This window comes from Callospermophilus lateralis, chromosome 1 (genome assembly GCF_048772815.1).
Source record: "Callospermophilus lateralis isolate mCalLat2 chromosome 1, mCalLat2.hap1, whole genome shotgun sequence".
NCBI lineage: Eukaryota > Metazoa > Chordata > Mammalia > Rodentia > Sciuridae > Callospermophilus > Callospermophilus lateralis.
In genome coordinates, this window is record NC_135305.1 from 109,116,700 (window position 1) to 109,135,484 (window position 18,785).

At 37.8% G+C, this 18,785-nt stretch overlaps 1 long non-coding RNA gene across 1 annotated transcript; it reads right to left on the bottom strand.

The window, feature by feature from the left end:
- Positions 1-10,836: 10,836 nt before the first annotated feature.
- LOC143382792 (uncharacterized) lies at positions 10,837-17,347 on the bottom strand. The gene is made up of 3 exons (XR_013089039.2): positions 16,241-17,347; positions 15,404-15,506; positions 10,837-10,907 (listed from the first exon to the last, which is right to left on the bottom strand). It is a non-coding gene; the product is annotated as an uncharacterized LOC143382792 (long non-coding RNA).
- Positions 17,348-18,785: the final 1,438 nt, after the last annotated feature.

Genomic DNA, 18,785 nt, shown 5'->3' on the forward strand with positions numbered 1-18,785 from the left:
TGAGCTGAGGGTTGCCCTTTGGGTTAGCACAAGCTCTCTGTCATCAAGGATGTAACAAGCAATACGAGAGGTTGGAGTGCCTGGAAAAACCCAGAGAACCCAGTTCCAAATAATAGAAGCTGCTAGATTTTTCTCATAAGAGCATTTGAGATAAGAGACACTTTTGGAGATTCCTGCTACTAGGAGCCAATGGGAACCACTCATGGCAGAAGTATAAATGACACTAGTTTGTGAACAGCTGGAACTGCAAGGAGTGTGTGCTGTGAGGCCTGCTGATGGAAGCTGCTGACAGGCTTCCTGCTGCCAGCTTGCATCAAGGGAGCTGCCACCTGGAAGCATCAAATGGAGTCCAGCTGGGCTGCCATGACTGCAAGAGAACAATGGGCCTCTCCTTCCAAAAAGGCATCTCTCTGGTTTCCCAGTGGGAAGGTAGAGATTGTTTTCAATGTATTTTTCCTCAAAGAGAGAGAAAAGCACTTTCCCACCAGAAAACCAGGGAGCAAGAAGATCTCAGTGGGGCTTCCAGCAAGAAAAGAACACTTGAAATGAAATCTGATCTTCCAATTTTGGTAGAGTGTAGGGGCAGGAAAAGGGATAAGAGCTAAAAATAGAATAACAAGACCTGACTTTATTTGAGTGAGAGAAGTTGAATAAGAAACCAATGTAAATAACAAAAAATGAGAAATTTCAAACCAAGATGAGGGCTTAATGATCCTTTCATTACTAGAAAGAACTAATTCTTCTGTCCAATTTTTCATCCTAAGAAAGAAACTAATATATGGAATGCCTGATGCCAAAATTCCAACAGATCATTTTAACTTTTGATATATATATATATATATATATATATATATATATATATATATATATATATCTGTTAAATATATATATTTCTTTTTCAAAAGGCTGACATGCCTCACATTTTTCCATTAAAAGTAAGTTTAGGCATGTAAATATCTAATGCAAGTTTTAGGGATAAAATTAAAGTTTTTCTGAGAATTTAAATAAATGTCTATGATGCCATAATAATTTTTCTACTATGATTGTTGGATATAAAGAATAATTCACCTGGGGTTGAAGTGCAAAGTATTGAAAAATAAATATATTTTATGCTATTAATTATAAAATAGAATATTTAAATATTCATCAAATAAAAACAAAAATACAGAGAAGTAGGAAAAAGTCACTTTTTAGTTTTACCATTCAAATGCTACCCTGTTTTTAAGAATGCATTTCTTTTTTTTTATTTTATTGATTTTTTAAATAAATGACAGCAGAATGCATTACAGTTCATATTACACACATAGAGCACAATTTTTCATATTTTTCTTGTATGTAAAGTGGCCTTATTTTCATAGTTATCTACTCTATATATAATTTATGCTATGATTATGTATGAAATATTGTCATTCTGATTATGAAAAATAGAGACCACAATGAGGACCATTTGGAGGACATTTTCATGTCTTGGTCATTTTGTATGCCCTACTTCTAATCCACCTCATTCTATCCATGAAATGGAATTATTTCTCATCGGATCAGCTACAACACACTTGTATAAAAACATCTAAATATATTTTTAGCACATCCATAGATTCACTGTAGATTTAGAATGGCCCTAGAAATACCTTATACCACCACTAAAGCAACATTTTCAAACTGAAAAAGTCCACATTAGTTGTTAGCAATAACATACAATCTCATTTTTCAAATGAGGCAGTTCCCTAACTGGTTATATAAGTTCCTCAAAGTCACACAGTGAATTAGTCTCAGGTTCAATCACTGCTCTGAGCTTGTTAATGGTTTTCCAGGGACACCCATGGACTGCCTGTCCATCATTTGTTTCTAAATTTAGATGCCCATGAGGGAGGCTTTCTACCAACCCCTCAGACCTCAGACAACTCTTGCATTAGGTAGCTTCTTGGAATGCTATAAAAGGAGTGCTGTATGGCTTCAGATATAGATCAGTGGTAAAGCACTTGCCTAGCCAAGGTGGAGTCCTGGATTTGATCCCCAACACCTCATAGAAAATAATTTAGCAGGCATTAAGTACATACTCTATCTGTCTTGGATTCATACATAGTTTCTGCCAGATAGATGAAATTTGTTCTTTTGCTCTCTAGAGCCCTCTTTGGGGGCTAGTGCTTTGTTCTGAGGAAGAGACACACTATAATTCTACTACATGATTAAGAAGAGCATTTTGATAGTAAGAACAACATCATCTCAAAGTGGAATCAATCCTTTGTTCTTCTGTCTTTCCAGTAGACAAGAGTGATCTGAAACAAGGGTAGTATTATTGGAGATGAAGACACAATGTATAAAGATAAGAAAGAGAATGAAATTAGAAATCAATGATATAAAATTCACTCCAACACCTGGAGACTAAGAAATATGCTACTGAATGAACAATGGGTTACAGAAGACATCAAGGAGGAGATTAAAAGGTTTTTAGAGGTGAATGAGAACACAGATACAACATATCAAAATCTCTAGAACACTATGAAAGCAGTTTTAAGAGGAAAGTTCATTGCATGGAGCTCATTACTTAAAAGAAGAAAAAGTCAACAAATAAAAGACTTAAGACTACATCTCAAATCCCTAGAAAAAGAACAAACTAACACCAAAAGCAACACAAGACAGGAAATAATTAAAATCAGAGCTGAAATCAATGAAACAAAAGAAACAGTTGAAACAAAAGAAACAATTGAAAAAACTGACAGAACAAAAAGTTGGTTCTTTGAAAAAATAAATAAAATTGACAGACCCTTAGCCATGCTTACAAAGAGAAGGAGAGAGAAAACTCAAATAATTAACATACGTGATGAAAAAGGAAATATCACAACAGACACTACAGAAATACAGAAGATAATTAGAAATTATTTTGAAAACTTGTATTTCAATAAAATAGAAAATATTGACGAAATTGACAAATTTCTAGAGTCATATAATTTGCCCAAATTGAATTAGGATGATATTCACGATTTAAACAGATCAATTTCAAGTGACGAAATAGCAGATGCCATCAAAAGTCTAACAACCAAGAAAATCCCAGGACTGGACGGATACACAGCTGAGTTCTACAAGACCTTTAAAGAAGAACTAATACCAATACTCTCCAATTTATTTCAGGAAAATAAAACTCATTCTACGAGGCCAACATTACTCTGATTCCAAAACCAGGAAAAGACACATCAAAAAAAGAAAACTTCAGACCAATATCTCTAATGAAAATAGATGCAAAAAATTCTCAATAAAATTCTGGCAAATTGAATACAGAAACATATCAAAAAGATCGTGCACCATGATCAAGTGGGATTCATCCCAGGGATTCAAGTTTGGTTCAATATGCAGAAATCAATAAATGCAATTCATCACATCAATAGACTTAAAGATAAGAATCATAGGATCATCTCAATTGATGCAGAAAAAGCATTTGACAAATTCCAGCATCCTTTATGTTCAAAATACTAGAAAAACTAGAGATAACAGGAACATATCTCAACATCATAAAGGCTATATCTATGCTAAGCTCCAGCCCAATATCATTCTAAAAGGAGAAAAACTGAAGGCATTCTCTCTAAAAACTGGAACAAGACAGGGATGCTCTCTCTCATCACTTCTATTTAACATAGTTCTTGTAATACTGGCCACACAATTAGACAGATGAAAGAAAATTAAGAGTTACACATAGGAAAAGAAGAACTCAAATTGTCACTATTTGCTGATGATATGATTCTATACCTGGAAGATACTAAAAGTTCCACCAGAAAACTCCTAGAATTAGTAAATGAATTCAGCAAAGTAGCAACACCCAGAAATCAAAGGCATTTCTGTGTATCAGTGACAAATCCTCAGAAAGGGAAACAAGGAAAACTACCCCATTCTCAATAGCCTCAAAAAAAAAAAAAAAAAAAAAAAAAAGAAAAGAAAAAGAAAAAGAAACTGGGAATCAACTTAATGAAAGAGGTGAAAGATATATATATATATATATATATATATATATATATATATATATATATATATATATAATGAAAATTCCAGAACCCCAAAGAAATCAAAGAAGACCTTAGAAGATGGAAAGATCTACCTTGCTCTTGGATGGGCAGAATTAATATTATCAAAATGACCATATTTCCAAAAGCACTTTACAAATTTAATGCAATTCCAATCAAAATTCCAATGACATTCCTCATAGAAACAGAAAAAAACAATCATGAAATTCATCTGGAAAAATAAGAGACCCAGAATAGCTAAAGCAATCCTTAGCAGGATGAGTGAAGCAGGTGGCATCACTACACCAGACTTTAAACTATACTACAGAGCAGTAGTAAGAAAAACAGCATGGTATTGGCACCAAAACAGACTGGTAGACCAATGGTACAGAATAGAGGTCACGGAGACTAATCCACAAAATGACAATTATCTTATATTAGCTAAAGGTGCCATAAACATGCATTGGAAAAAAGATAGCCCCTTCAACAAATGGTGCTGGGAAAACTGGAAATCCCCATGCAAAAAAAAAAAAAAATGCAATTAAACCCCTATCTCTCCCCATGTACAAAATTCAACTCAAAATGGACCAAGGACTTAGGAATGTAACCAGAGACCCTGTGTATAATAGAAGAAAAAGTAGGCCCTAATCTCCATCATGTGGGATTAAGTCCCAACTTCCTTAATAAGATTCCTGTGGCACAAAAATTAAAATCAAGAATCAATAAAGGGGATGAACTCAAACTAAAAAGCTTCTTCTCAGCAAAAGAAATAATCTGTGAGGTGAATAGAGAGCCTACATCTTGGGAGCAAATCTTTGCCCCTCACACAGATAGAGGATTAATCACTAGGGTATATAGAGAACTCAAAAAGCTAAACACCAAAAAAATACATAACCCAATCAATAAATGGGCCAAGGACCTGAAGAGACACTTCTCAGAAGATGATGTACAATCAATCAACAAATACATGGAAAATGTTCATCATCACTAGCAATTAGAGAAATGCAAATCAAAACCACTCTAAGATTTCATCTCACTCCAGTCAGAATGGCAGCTATTATGCATACAATCAGTGATAATTGTTGGTGAGGATGCAGGAAAAAGGTACACTCATACACTGCTGGTGGGACTGCAAATTGGTGCAGCCAATATGGAAAGCAGTATGGAGATTTCTTGGAAAATTGGGAATGGTACCACTATTTGATCCAGCTGTCCCTCTCCTAGGTCTTTACCCAAAGAACTTAAAGACAGCATACTACAGGGACACAGCCACATCAATGTTTATAGCAGCACAATTCACAATAGCTAAACTGTGGAACCAACCTAGATGCTCTTCAATAGATGAATGGATTAAAAAAAACGTGTCATATATACATAATGGAATATTACTAAGCAATAAAAGAAAATAAAATCATGGCATTTGCAGGTAAATGGATTGAGTTAGAGAAGTTAATGCTAAGTGAAGTTGGCCAATCCCCAGAAACCAAATGCTGAGTGTTTTCTTTGATATAAGGAGGCTGATTCATAATGGGGTAGGGAGGGGGAGCATGGGAGTAATTAATGAACTCTAGATGGGGCAGAGGAGTGGGAGGGGAAAGGAAGGGGCATGGGGTAATAATGATGGTAGAATGTAATGATCATTACTATCTAAAGTACAGGTATGAAGACACAAATTGGTATGAATATACTATGTATACAACTAGAGATATGAAAAATTGTGCTCTATATATGTAATAAGTGTAATAATTGTAATGCATTCTGCTGTCATATATAATTTTTTAAAAAGATAAAGAATCTTCCTGCAAAGGAGATAATATAACAAAGAGTATGATATGTCAAGATCATTGTACTATCATGTGTATCTAATTAAAACAAATAAAAATAAGCAAAAACAAAAAACAAAGAGGGGAAGATTAATTTCAGTTGATGTTTTGTGAACCCTGAAAAAGAAGTCACTATAAAACTACTTTTCTATTCCCTTTCCTATGTGACAGTCAAACTCAAGTTAAAATAAATGGAAAATGCTCTGCGTTTCTATAACAACTCTTACTAAACACCCATCAACTTGGCACAGGAGGTGAGACAGATAGGCATTCCTCCCACCCTATTTCCTTTTATTTCAAACAACTCTCCTAAGTAGGGGTCTGTACAGAGGAAGGAAAAGATAGAGATTCTGATGAGGGGGACACTGCACCATGTGAAAGAGGAAGTGAATGTCATTGGAGAGAGAAAACCACAAAATCAGATAGGGAACTAGTCTGTCTGTTTGCCTAGGGCCCTCCCAAGTTTAATGTTAATCCCATGCACAAGAGGGCAAACTCAGCTGGCCACCTAATTTGCAAAGGCAACATGTCATAATTGCTTAGATTTGCACAGCAACATCTTGTCACTTACTGAGAAGCTAACTTACCCGGAACTTGATGAAGAACCCAGGAGCCAAACTGGTCCCTGAGAAATATAATTAATAGGTGCAAAGTTCAGACTCACAAGTTTAGGTACGTCACTCACGGAAGAGACTTTGTTGGCAGCCAATTTCATTTTCATCTCTATGTAATTCTAACCAATAAGACTGTAGTATTTGTCAGCCCATATTGTTAGGAACAGCAAGTGTTTGACTGATTGGTGATTGAATTGATTACCTAGAAGAGGGTGAAAGAGAAAGCAAAACACTAACAGTTCATAAGTACATGTCTACTTAGATGTGGACTCAGTATAGGGACTAATATACCATCACACCTCAGGCAGCAACATCACTGCTCAGGCAGTCTTATTGTTTCCCAGTCTATCAGTGAATGTCAGGAAGGATGACTGTCCTTGGTTCCAGTCTGCCTTTTACACGGTAATGAACCCATCAAAGTCCCATAAAATCCTTTTTCACTGACTTCACTTGGAGCAACCCTAACTTACTCCTTACCCATGCCTATTGCAATTTATAATCATGTTACTTATGACTCCTTGTTTACATGATCTACCACCTGTACTAGATTGTAAGCCCCCAGCATCAAAAAGCCATGCCCTTCTGGTTCATCAGTGACTGCCCCAGTCCTAGTTCAGTGCTGGTTACATGAAAGGTGTTTGAGAAATAGATGTTGAATGAATAAATGCATACCTCCAGGGAAACCTTTGCACTTCTTGATTACAACCTCAGAAACATTTCTTTCAATTTAGAATGCTCCATAGAAAGATGGTTAAAAGACGTCAGTTTTCTGGAAGAAGAGTAAAGGTGGGGGAAGGTAACCAATATTTATTGAATAGCCACGGTGTACCCAGAACATTAATCCTCACAACGACACAGTCCTCACTTCACTGATGAAGAAACTGAGCTTAGGCAACTTTCCAATTTTATGCAATTAGTGGTAAAGTCTGATTCAAGTCTGAAGACCTTATTTCATTATTTGATGGGTCTTCAATTATCTTCACTTGAGGCGTAACTCATGTGTCTGTCGTCTTAGATGCTAGATGAGCCAGAAATGAGAGCTGGATTCCAAAGAGACTAATTAGGATGAGAGGAAGGCCTTGTAGACTGGGGTTGAGTCAAGTCTTTGAGATTCTAAACAAGGAGAGGGTTCAAAGAGTAGACGTAGAATCATAAAAAGACAGACTCAAAAGACAGAAGTCCTATGAAAACAGGATCTGAGTCACTCATCAGCCCACTGCTCTCTTCCACCCCCAAATTTTCCCCAAACAGCTCTAAGGTCACCAGTGACTTTGACATCTCCAAATCCAATGGGGAATATTTAGCCTTTGTCCTGCACGGATCCCTGGTAGCATTTGGCCTTCTAACCATTTCCTCCCTTGTGAATCATTGTTTATCCTTGGCTTCCCTGATCATACTTTCTCTTACCTATCTGCCTGCTCCATCTCAGTCTCACTTACCACTTTATCGTCCTCCACTTCAGTAATAAATATGAGGGTTTCCAAGATTAAGGTGAGACTTTCTTATCTTGTGTCTCTTTTTCTCCCTCCTTCTCCCCATCTCTTTCTGTCCCACTTCTCTTTTCTCCTGTCCTCCTTCCTCCCCTTCTCTTTCTTAATAAACTTATCCATTCCATGGCTTTAAATGTTATTGACATTTAAAAGAATGTACTTCCCATCCTACACTATACTTCTGAGTGTCATCTTGATTTTCCAATTGTATTACTTAGCACTGCTATTTGAATATGTCAAAGGAAACTGAAATTCAGCTACATGAAAACAAATTATCAGTTCCATCTTGGATTTTTTCAGTTGTCCCAATTTTGAAGGATGAGCCCATATATCCCCTTAAACAAGCCAGAAACTTAGTATTTACCCTTGTATTTCTCCCTCTACCGCATGTATTTAAACTGGAGTATCTCTGGACTTGGCCTATATCTCTTTCTCTCTAGACATCATTTGGGTTGGAGAAAATATACCTTTCTCCAGAATCAGACCTAACCAATTTTTTCACTCTTGGGCTCCTTCAATTCATTTTCCATGTTGTCACTAGAGATATCCTTTATACCTGATTATATTATCCCACTAACTATAGACTAAAACTCCAAGTTTTTAACATGGTCTACTTGATTTCTAGGACCATTTTAACATATATACATATTTATCTATCTATATCTATCTTACACACACACACACACACACACACACACACACACACACACTTCTGGGTTCTAGCCACCAGTGGCCTTTTTCCATTTTGGGAGCATGAAAAGCTCCCTTCCACTTTAGACTTTTAACATATTTTATCTTCTGATTTCATGGTCTATCCTCTATTTCTATTCTTTACTTGGTTAATTCTTAGATCACAATTCCAGTGAATTCAACTCAGCGGAGTCTTCAAAATACTTTTTGTCCCCCCACCCCCAACAAATACACATATACTCAATCAAGTTTCCATAAGACGCTTATTCATAGATCCCTAAATGCTGTATATTCTGGTTAATGTTTCTCTTTCTCAATTAACTATAAGCTCTGGGAGGGCAAGGGCTATGAAGATTGCTCATCATTGAATTCCAGGGTCCAGCACAGTGATATAGGTGATTCATGAGTATTTGTCAAAGAAAGGAGGAAAGGAAGAAGGCAGGGAGGAAGGGAGGAAAGGAGTCCTGAAGGAGCAAAGAGGTTTGAGAGTGTACAAAACTCATATATACCATGCAGAGATAGGCAGTGCCCAGGCTTAAAATAAGAGCAATATAGTGTTATCCATGAGAGTGTGTGATTTATTTTTAAGCCAATACATGTCTGATCTCATTCTTAAATTCCTTTGACTTCACAAAATTTAGTTATCAGCAGCAAATTTTTATTGTTGTGAATGTTGCTGTTTTGGTAAACTGTATTATTACCTAATTAATTTCAATCTAGATCTAAGACATATTTCCAGAATGGAAATTTGAAACAAACTTTATTTTTTTTTTTAATTTGGGAAAGAGAGGAGTTAAAAGGGTATCCAAGCGTGTGATTGATTTTGTAAAATTGAGAACAATTTTGCACAGATCAGATATATCTTGACCAACTCCAAGACTGTCTTCTTATTCTTACCTCCAGCTTTCCCTTTTCCAATAATAGAGATTTATGCAAGGCCTTAACACCATCTCCAGTAACTTCAGATTGCTTGGATTGGTCCATTATCCAAAGCTTTTCTGGTAACAGCACCTAATTGTACTACCTTAGCATACCTCCCCTACTCAATCTATCTGGTTGGGGCGGGACTGACTCACCCCAGCTCCCAGGTACAGAGTAAAAAGTCCCCAGGTGTGAAAGCTAATTTTAGGTGTCAATTTGACTGAATATTAATGAATACCTAGAAAAATGGTAAACTATTATTTGGGGGCATGTTTGTGAGGGTGTTTCCAAAGGAAATGAGCATGGGAATTTCAGTGGACTAAAAGGATTCAGTGTGGTAGGCACCATCCAATCTGCTAGAGGCTTGGAGATAAAAAATAGAGACAGATAAGCTGAATTCCTCTCTTGATCTTGAACAGCAGAATGCAAAGGATCTCTGGATTCTGGAATTCATACCAGTGTCCTCCTAGGTCCTCAGGCCTTTAGCCTTGGACTGAGAGTGATACCACTAAGTCTATGGCAATATACTCTACAAGTTTGAAATACAGGGTTGAAAATACTGTTGAGAAAAGAAAAAAAAATAAACAAACATTTATTTTTGTGGCACAATTCACATTATCACTCAGGCTAAAGGACATTTAAATCATATGCTGAAAACTAACAAACTACTTACTTTTTAACAAATATCTAACAATTGCATTCTATTTTTCCCCTTTACCTTAACAAAATTAATACTTTCATGTCAAAATGTTATCTTTTAGGAAGATGACTTTTACACTTAAAATGTTTTTGTAATCATAACATCCAAAGCACTATGGTTCTATTTTAACTGGACACAGAAATTTTACATTGCCTTGTTTTCTATATTCTACATAATGACCTTTTCATTGGCAGATTATATTATATTGCAGAATGTTATAGTTCCTTTACATATTAAATCATTCCCTATACATTGAGTGGGAAGGTTGTTTGTATTCCTTGATGTTATAGAGAATGGATCACTGGGTGTTTACACATATGTACTCCTCAGAGTCTAAATACATGCATAGTCCCTGAGCACCTTTGAAAATTTCCTTTATCATCTCATTCCTGGATATGAAGCATTTTCATCTTGGATTAATTATTGTCTTATTCTCTTACTTCCAGATCACACATTTCTTCTTCCACTTTATGAGAATATATTACTAAAAATTAATTTGAAGTCCTTCAGGTAAACATAGATTTATTACTTTTACTAAAAGACATCTGATACAGCTCAAAACATGTTGCACATCAGTGAAGACAGCTTCTAGTTTGTTGGTAGCCAAAGAGATTTTCAAGATTTTTTTGCAAATGCATCCTCTTCTGCCCATTGTTGAGAATGATTAGACCTCCAGCCTGGAGAGCAAAGGAAAAGGAAACTGAACAGCAGGCCTTGTGAGTTGACATTTGAAGTCATTGTCCTAATCCATGGGAGTAGCTATAGCAAAATACCATAAACTGGGTGGCTAATAAACAACAGAAAATTCCGAAATTTATTGCTTACAGTTCTAGAGGCTGGAGAGTACAAGGTCAAGGTGCTAGCTTGATCTTGGTTAGAATTTCAGTATATGAATTTCGGGGGACACAGATCTTCAGACCATAGCAGTCAGAGTCCCTGAATCTTGCAAATACTACAATTTATCTCATGTGTAGTTTCTGCATAACATGAGGACCAGTTTCTAAACATTCAGGAAGGAGAAAAATCTGGGAGATGGCAGCCGTAGGAGGGCATTACCAGCTTCCCTCATTTATCTATTGCCAAAGCACCTCTCCAAAGTCTTATTGGACTGAAAATAAACAGGTCAGTTTCCTAGAGGGGCAGGGTTAATGTGCCTTCCTAAGAGGGTACAATGGCAGATGTCATTTCTTTCTATATTTGTTCTGTACCTTTGGATGTAGCACATTGACAACGGCTACTAAATGATGCGTCGCTTTAAGAGTAGACTCAGTAGGTTTGAGAGTAGAACATTTTTGTAGATCCTCAAGTTTTTTCCATATTGTCCTCAGAAAGTTAAGAAAGTTACAAGCAAGGGGCAAATATCCAGTTTCACTCAGACCTCACCAGCATTTTATATAATGACTGAAAAATAGTTATCTAAGTGCCTCTTCTTTGATTCCTAAGAAACAAAGATTATAATTTCTCTTTGTTTCATGTCTATTTGAGTTATAAATTCACATTTATGTACATTTATTCTGAGGGATTATTTTTATTCCTCACTGTCATATATAGTTCAGTTTTGATTATTGTCAAAATGCTGTACCACTGAGCTACATCTCTCGTCCTCCTTGTACACTTTCATCTTAGATGAGTGGTAAATAGTTCTTAATACCACATTTACTTTAAGCCCTTATAAATAGATTAATTTTTATATCTAATTAACTAAAAATAATAGGGTCCTATTTGGATGTTAACTAGTATTATGTTTTATGTGCCTTTTTTCTGATTTTGATATTTCTGTGATTTTTATTTCAAATACTTTGCTAAATATTTTCGAGTAATTTTATGAGTACTTTTACGAGAAACAGGCTGTGCGATTTCATAATATTGAGTCTCCCTATGATTTCCCAGGAATTCTAAAAAAGTGCCTCCACCCTGGACGAGAAATTGATCTCTGATTTTAATTTATTAATTAACATCATATTTTCCATGTTGAAGAGGATGCATGCAAGACATGCCATCTCCTAATAAATTCTAGGTGACTTGTTTTCTTATGAATCAATATACTTGGTTACAAAGTGATACATCCAGGGACCTAACCTATTGTTTCCTTTCATGCTGGGGTAGTCATTGGGAGAAAATAAAAGACACACAGCTTCCCTGAGCTGTCTTACTCTGATATTAACCACAGTTAAATTCAATCTTCCCCAAAGGGGAGTTATTCAAGGCCCGAAACACCAATAAAAATGGTTTAAGTTTTAGAGTTTGATAAAAAGTGTTTAGAGAAATACATCTCCAACTTTTTCCCATTCCTAGCTCTAGGCTCATAACACTAAATTGTAGAAAAGAGGAATCAGTATGGCTTCAGTGTTTGAATGCTTCAAATGATATTTGCTTTCCAATCAACTATCTAAATAACACCTGATTTACCTTAAAATCATTAACTGTTCATTGGCAATCATGACAGAAATGTTTTGAGCATCCTACAAAGATACAGCATATTTAGAACAGACACAATAAAGCAGCAGCAGAAAGATGGAAGCAGTAGTACATGCATTTGCCCCGTGAGCTAGAAATTCTGCTCCTGAACATTAACCCAAAAGAAATAAAAACATATGTCCACACAAAAACTTGTTAGTACATGTTAAGTGCTTGTTGATGTTGATAATAACCCAGAATAGGAAACAACCCAGCAGCCTAAACTGGTGAATGGATAAACAAAGGAAGTAGAACCATCCAGTGGAGTACTATGCTGCAACAAAAAAGGAACTAACCACTGATAAACACAAAAACCTGAACAAATCTCAGTCATTAAGCTGACCAAAGAAATAGAAATCCAGGCACAAAATACTTTATAGTGGGTAATTCCTTTTGAAATTTCAGAAAATGAAGACTATTCTACTCTGTTCAAGTAAATGTAGTAGATCAGTAGTTGTGTGGGGCAAAGGGAAGAGCGGAGTGTGGGGGTCTTCAAAGGAGGATGGAAACCTCTTGGGTGATGACAAAGTCTCAGACCTTGACTGTGGAGGTGATCTCAGGCATTCACAATGTCAAACTGCACCAATTTTTCCACTCTAAGTATCAATGTATTATCACATGCCAACTATACCTTGGAGCTGGGGTGTAACTCAACCCCCAGCTCCAATAAACAAACAAAAAAAAATTATACTTTAATTAAGTTGATTTTTTTAATTGGAAAAAAAGACTTTAAACAGATACCTCACAAGTAGCGAATAAGAACATGAATAATGATCAACTTCATTAGACCAAAAATAAACGCAAATTTCAACAATATAAAAATATTTTAATGTGTGAATTTATTGCATGTAAATGCAATAAAAGTACAGGTCTTAGAATAGAAATAAGATTTATTTCTAAGCCAGGAGTGGTGGTGCAAGCTTGTAATCCCAGCAACTCAGGAGGCTGAGGTCAGAGGATTGCAAATTCAAGGTCAGCCTCAGCAATTTAGCAAGGCTCTAAGTGAATTAGCAAGATCCTATCTCAAAACAAAACTAAACAAACAAACCAAAAAAAAGGGCTAGGGGTTAGCTCAGTGGTAGAGTGGGTTCATTCCCCACTAAAAAAAAATAACAAATTTATTTCTAAATTTTTATTTCTAAATTTCTAAATTATTTCTAAATCATAAGCAAAACACCCAAATGCTTCTCACAAATGTGTAAAATTAGTTCCATGGGTTCATTCGGCATTGTTGGGGAACACTCTAAATGTCCTTCAATAGGAAACTAAGTAAACACACACACACAAAGCCAGGTAAGAAAGAGGTACTGATATGGAGTGAGCACCAGGATAGATGGTTTTAAGTGCAGAAAAAACACTGTGCACGTGAAGACTGTCTCTGAGAGGACCCGGGATGCTGACCAACCTGATCACCTCCAAGGAAGAGGATTCAGCTTGGGAATGGAATGGAAACTGGCCACTGCACATGTTTGAAAAACTATTTAGTTTTGAACCAAATTAATTTATTAAGTATTAAACTTAAAATTTCAAATAAATAAATGAGAAAGAAAGTAGACACAAAGGAAAGCTAGTGACTTTCCTCCAAGATTCATTCAACTCTCACTTCATTCCAGGACAAGCCTCAGCAAGTGATGGCCTCCCTCCCGTTGCCCTTCCTGCTTCTGGGCTCCTTTGGATATTTTGCTTGACACCCACTATTTTTGCCCAGCCTGTCACTACATTTGTTCCCTTCTGCAGCTACCCCAGGGGAAAGCATTGCCCCTTCATCCTCCTTCCAGAGACACCTTTCAGATCCCTGGTGCAGCTAAACTTTGTCTTGGGGGGTCTATATGTGAAATATGTGGAAAGAAGAAACCATAACAGGGAAGGCATTTTTTTTTCCTGAGTGTGGAGATTTGATATTATAAAGAGGTAGAGAAAGTACCTTAGAGCTATCAATGCTTCTTAAATATTCCTACAAATTTTTAAAAATTCCAACTAAAACCCCTCTCCATCCAGTCAGAGTCTTGACCCCATAACTCCAGCCAAGCTTTTTCCTGATAGGGGCAACCAGTGAGATTACAATGCTAGAGTCCTCTGACTTATCTGCAACTTTTGATGCTGAGAATTAATACCTTCTCTTTGAAGCTCACTCTTCCACTTGCCTCCAGGACAGAGAATTTCTGCCTCTCTGGCTTGCGCCCATTCCCTCTCCCTCTCCCTCTCCCTCTCCCTCTCCCTCTCCCTCTCCCTCTCCCTCTCCCTCCCCCTCTCCCTCCCCCTCCCCTCCCCCTCCCCCTCCCTCTTCCCCTCCATCTGTTTACATCAGAAAGCCACAGGACTCAATACTTCAATCTCTCTCCCTTTCCATTTATATTCTCTTGTAATCCCCTTTAAGATATCCCTCAATCTCAAGACTTTAAATAAAAACTGGGTATTGATGATTCCAATTTTTCTCTCTTGCCTGGACCTTTTCATCGAAGCTCAGCCTCACATATCCACCTACTTATTCAATACCTCTATTTGAAAATGAGTATCATTGCCAAGATGCTGAACAAAAACAAACAAAAAAGAACCCTGGGGTCATCTTTGGCTTGTCTTACTCTCATACCCCTAATTCAGTTTCATCAATAATTGTGTCAGCTTTACCTGCAAAGCATATGCAGAATCTGACCATGTCTCACCACCTCCGCAGCTGCAAGCCATCCCTGAATCTTACCTGGATCCTTGAACTCACCTCTTAACTGCTTTCCTCTCATCCTTTGCACAGCTGCAAGAGATCCTGTTAAAGATCTGAGACACCCAGTCACTTGGGTTCAATCTTCCAATGTTTTTTTCACCTATTTTTAATGAAAACTGAAAACATTATAATGGCCCACCAAGGCCCTATAGTACCCCCCTGCTCCACCACTCTGACTTTATTCCATGCCCCTCTTGCTCCCTGCACCTCATTCAGGTTACACTCTCCTCCCTGCAGTTCCCTGGGTAAGCAATGTTTACCCCTGCATAGCCTGGGAGACTCCTCCTCCCAGACAGGTGCCTGACTCTTGATTCTCTGCCTAGTCTCAAATGCCATCTTCTCCCTGGGACTCTCCCTGCCCATCTTATTTTAAATGTATTCTTCTTTGTGTTCCTCCTCTATTTTCTGAGTAGTGTTTATCCCATAATATGTTTACTGGCAGTAATTTCATGCAATAGAATAGGTGCTGAGCCCTGTAGTAACAATTTGGGGATAAAGCCAGAGAGCAGTATCCAGCACACAGAAGTTCCTCTACACAGTGCATGCATGCAAGAATCATGACTGAGGCATTTCTTATGCAGACTACACTCCTTCATGTTGAACTGAAATGAGCTGAAGACCATCTTCAACTCACTTTTCTCCCTGACCCCAAACAACAAGGAGAAGATCTGTTCTCCAGAGCTCCATGTCCCACAGCTGGTGACTGGTTTACAAACCAATGAACCGTCACAGCTGGCTTAGGTGGTGACCAGAAGATCAACCAGATTGCTGCTGGGGTTAGGGAGGGGGACCTGATGTTTCTGTGTATAAGATGAATGGGGAAGGCGGAGTCACCTGGAACTGCTTCTGGATTGGTCTTAACATCTCTGCCTTAGGGTCGAACATTTCCAAGCCAGAATTCTAGGCCCAGGGATAAAGGAAAGAGCTCACCACGTCATTGGAGCAGCTAGAATTCCTTGTGATCCTGAAAATGTTGCAGAATATAGTTTCTTCTTGTCCTTTGTACCCTGGGGCAGCCTTAGGTTCAGTGGAAGATACAGCCCTGACCAGGATTTGTCAAAACTGTGTGCATCACAAAATTTATCTTAATGTTGATTGAGGATTTGGAGTCATTAGGTCTTGAAGTTCAGACAAAGGTCCCACCCCAGTAAAAACACTACCCTCTTCCCTGTCGGATGGCCCTCGGTGTGGGAAGCTCTGAGGATAAGAACCAAGCAATATTTGAAGGCTTCCTCAAAAGTTGCAGCTCAGGGAAGTTTGTCTCTTCTGAGGACGTGGGTGCTCTTCAGTGACTCTATCCCAGGTCACAGAAACACTAATGTAGACAGACTGTGGAGTTGGATATGCAGGTTACCAAATGGTACTTCTTCAAAGACTTCCTAGGGCCTTCAACAAATACCAGTTCTGCCCCTTTATACTTCCTGGGAAAGCAGTAATATTTGGTGTTCAGGAAGGATATTAAGGTCTCCTTTCATGAGAAATCAAGGATGACATTTTCTCAGTAAACTAGTGAGGTTCATGCGCCAGAGCAGGGGACTCCCAGCTACAGTTGAAGGAACCTGGGCCAGGGCTAAGGGGAGGCCAGTGGGCACCAATGCCCTAGGTCCCTTTGCTGGAGGGAAGTCTGTCCCCAGAGCATGCTGTCCAGGTGCACCCCTTGGTCAATGTGTGGAAAACCTACAGCACGAAGATACTTTAAAAAGGAGGAGCGGTCCATCTCAGTGTTTGGCTAAGGAGCCAGTGGTTGTGTGTATGAGGGCTATTCCCTGCTGCCAGATGAAAGAGAATCTCCAGTCAATTTTCCAGGAAATTTACATGACTTTTCTCTTCTGTGGCAGGTGCTGAGTAAAAGACATCACAGAAAATCCAAACTGATGGTTTGAAGAACAACCTTGGGAAACATCTGCAAATCTCAGCAAAGTAAAGGGGGGAAATCCAGTGTTTTCCTCTGTATCCTGCCAAAACCAGAGAAAATTTAATTCTTCTGGCTGGTCCTGATTCTCATTCCTCATTTAAAAGTGAAAGATTTAAAAGAAAAATGTTTCTCAGGAAGAAGAAAAAAAAAAGAGGAGGGGAGCATTAAAACAAATCGGTTACAAACAAATCTTCTCCAGAAAAAATTATAATCAAGGGTCAAGCAATCAACTATCATCAGATCTGAAATAACTGAATCACCATGCTTGACTTCCCAAGAAACAGAGGCTTAAAATACAGGATCAGCTTATCTGTCAAGAGTATCAGGTAAATTCTCAGATTAGACAGAGTGCAGTGAAGGGAGGGGAGAGAGTATGGGGATAGGAATGATGATAGAATGAATCGGACATTATTATCCTAGGTGCATGTATGATTACAGAACTGTTATAATTCTACATCATGCACAACCAGAAGAATGAAAAATTATACTCCATTAATGTATGATGTGTCACAATGAATTCTACCGTCATGTATATCTAATTAGAACAAATTTTAAAATAATAAAAAAAAAAACTCTTCGAAATATCAAAAACCCACAGTTATCCAAGGGAAACTGCTGGAAGGCAGGATGCCTTAGGGTTTCCCTGGGGCATCTCCAAGGAAATCTCAAAAGTACTCCTCCAGAGACACAGGGAACATTGACCCCCCAAACCTGCTCTGAAATCCTGGGATCTGTGTTAATTAACAGATGTCCCCACCTCAACCCCCACAAAAAGGAAGCAGAATTCAAAGCCATCTCTGAAGGAAAGCAATCCGGAGCCATTGTGCTGAGATGCTGGCTGTGCAAGCCCCCTCCAGCCATGTGTGCCAGTTCCTCGCAAACGTGGCAAGGTCCCTATTAGTGTGTCCATCTGCAGAAGGCGTGAACACGGACTGTGGATGCCAGCCTGCATTTGGACGTTCGTTGCCCTTTTTTTTCCTCTTGCAGCTGCTACAACAAATAGCAGTTCTTTTGAAGGCAAGGAACAGTGTGGTCCTCAAAGTTCATAATTAGAAATCTCAGGGAAAAATCATTGTTGCTAAGTTGTGCCATTGGGAGGCTGAAGGGTTCTTTTTTAAAAAATAAATAACGACTAATTCTATGTTTCCATTGTTCATGTGACCATGAAGATTAATTGAAGGATAAATGTAATGGGCTGGACTTCACAGCCGGGTTCTATTGATCTATCTGCATAAAGGAAACTGCTTAGAAAATCTCCAGAAAAATGAAAGAATGTTATATAGGCAACCTTAAACTCCCAAACCACACTTGCCCATAGTAGTTTAGTCAAGTGCCTACTATGTGCTAGGTGCTTCCTCTGTATTATTTTAAGTAATAACAATCCTGTGTGGCAGGCATTTATGCTAATTTACACAGGAGAAAACTAAGGCTTTTGGTTGGAGAGATTAAAAAAAATAATAATGC